A 3,135-nucleotide genomic window follows, 5' to 3' on the forward strand; every position below is an offset into this window, starting at 1 on the left:
CAGGAGGGGGTCCAGGGGGTGAAGCCCCGGGTCTAGGAAAGGAACAGGATTCTAAGTTGTAAAACTAAGGTATATTTAACGTCTAAGTTGGGTTAGGTATCTGGCTATTAGCCTAAAGGAAATACTGAAAATTCCTTAATAAATATATCAATGCAGAGAGACCAGAGATGCTTCTCTCCGTAACTAAACTAGAATTTTATATATATAGCCTCTCATGCATCAGGAATTTGGCTTGTATTTAGCAATTCACTGCCTGTGAAAGCCATTGGCAATCCATATAGGTAGCCACTACCATAGGCAATTGGCTTCATACTTCTCTTAAAAGGCTTGGGCAATCTCACTTTCGCATCACATGCAACCTAGCCTAGTCATTTACACCGCACTTTCTAATTTCCTTATTATAAACAGCCTCCTACATGGAATTTCACTCTTGCATCACCTAGTAGTCTCCCTGTGAGCTTCAGTGGCTGTACTGATTTCAACTTTGTTGGGCAATATAACACCAACACATTAAGATTTCTAGATGTATACCAATTAAATACGCAATTTTGTATTGAAAAGGAAACTCCAAACACGTCAACGAAGCCTATTTTGAAGGAAAAGAATTCCAACAGAGGTGCCTGACTGTGGTTGTTTTTGTTACGTTGAGCTCGAATTCATCCGTCGTCGGCAGGCAAAGACTTCTTAAAAGTCTTCTTTTCAAGCCCTTTGTTGTGCTGTTATTCATGTCTTTTTACCACAAATTGTTTCATATTTTCGATAGACATTGTAGATAAATCACTTTGGCAAACGTATTTTGACGCAGAGTTGAAATTTACATTCTTTCAATTCTGCCATCGCAAGGGGGTACCCATGCGACGCCTCCTTCACCATGGTTCCAAAATTACATCGTTAAATGCGAATGCCTGCGTATGATCGTGTGGTTTCTGGATACGGCAACACCATGACGATCGCATACAACGAACCGTCGTATGATTTCTGGATACGAGCCTATGCCCTAAGGTGAGAGATTTCCTATAGAGTAGGCTCTCCCTTTTCGATGTCTTATGGGGGTTTTCATATGAAATTTAATGGAATGAAACTCTGCCATAAAATGGAATTTCAACTGAGCATAAATCATTTACCACGTTATAAAACACCATGGACCTAAGAAAGGCTATTAAAATCATCAAAACACCGGATAACGTTTCTTGTGGTTTATGAAACTTGCTATGCATTACATATTACTGATTAGAAAAGAATGGGAACTTAATATTTGTACAAAAAATATCACCATGTTCATAAAACGCTCTTCAACCAATGTTCAGTTTAATTCCACAAGTAAACTGCCAATTTGTCTTTTATGGCCGCCAAAGCAAACACAAAGGACATCAGTAACAAGGAAAACAAAGGGCCGCTTAAATTGCTATCCCAGTAAAGGCCTTTAGTGGCCACAGACAAAGGGCCTTCAATGGTAAACAAAGGAACAAGTCGATCTTGTCTGCTTTTCTACTAGAATGTGTTTTTACCCTACTGTCCTTCATTAACAAACAAGAACTGAATCAACCTTCAGACAGAAGTTGTTACTGATAACATCTATCTACAGTAATTCTATGCTGGGCGGTATATAGGCTACATGGTCTAGGGAAGCCAGCCCATGTGCACGGAGAATCAAATTTAATACAGTCATCTTAAAACCTGAATATACGAGCTTACATTGCTCAATATAATAAAAAAGTACGTTGGGTGATGATTTATGAAAATTTGGCTATAAAGCCAAGCACTGGAGCACTTTCAGTCATTCAGAGCTTGAGAGAGTTAAAAGGAGTTGAATAGTTGGATAGAATGATGGGAGAAAGGAAGTGTGAACGGATGTAAAGTAAAAGGCTAATATGTGGGTGTCGCTAAGGGGCCGAAGGGACGCTGCAAACAACCTTCAGTAATGCCTACAGTACACCATGCGAGGTGGAATCTTGCTGACTACAATTTTTTATATCATAATTTCTGAACCCAGCCTTTTATCTCTAAAATGTGACATGTTACCTTGCAAGCTGATGTGACCAACATTTCCATACGTCACAGACGCATAATCATGGCATTTTGTACCCATGAATTCTTTGGGCATTTTAAATACAGAGACGCACGCGACTGCTCAAATCGGGCTTGTGTCAACATCAGAAAACTGTTCATGAATTTCTCTTCCTAAGAAATGGCACCCTGCCGTTAAATAGAAAAGGATTTTAAATTACTGATAAAAGGAAGTTCCATTGTTTGATGTAAGCTTATATTTTATATTTTCTTACACTTTCTATTCCTGGTTTATTTCCTAGATCGCGAAGCAGTAGTAGACTTGACGAGAGAAAAACACAGGCATATCATTACAGATGTTAGGAGTGATTTTTGTTGTATTCTGCGAGACAAATACACTGGGTCGGTAAAGCCTTTCAAAATACACGTTATACTATCATTCTGGCATAATATATCTACGTTAATTAATATTCATACTTTTTTTTATACTAACGAAGGTGCAGGTGGGTCTAAACCAAAGTTAAGTATGGTCAGGACTGTTTAAATGGCTATTTCCCTGCAAAAAAAAAAAAAAAAAAAAATGGGGAGGGCCGGCATCATGTTGTTCCCGCATATTTTTATATACCAGATTAATCAACTGACTGATTTCTATTAGCTGGCGTTACAATATACCCAGGATTTGTTAGGAGCTTATGAAAGCGTTTATTAATACGATAATTGGACGGTACAATCCTCACATGAATTTTCTCTTTCCTGATATAATTACTGTTAAGGCATTAACACCCAATAATAATAATAATAATAATAATAATAATAATAATAATAATAATAATAATAATAATAATGTTGATGTTGCTACACTAATGTTTTGTTACCATTACTATGTTTTTCCAAGTTTTTAGTACAATGCCGGAATAAATTTCATCATACGACATATAATGGTAACTACCTTTTTTTCTAGTCATACATTTTAGGTGTGCAGGAATTACTAATCACGAGAAGTCAGCTTAATCTGATCATAAAACCGACAGGAAAAACAGACAGAAAGGAACTTCAGAAAGCGCCATCCCTTTCATGCTAAAGCCATCTTTGTCATACGGCAGAACACCTCCCCCACCCCCCGCCTCT

The sequence above is a fragment of the Macrobrachium rosenbergii genome, chromosome 37 (genome assembly GCF_040412425.1).
Source record: "Macrobrachium rosenbergii isolate ZJJX-2024 chromosome 37, ASM4041242v1, whole genome shotgun sequence".
NCBI lineage: Eukaryota > Metazoa > Arthropoda > Malacostraca > Decapoda > Palaemonidae > Macrobrachium > Macrobrachium rosenbergii.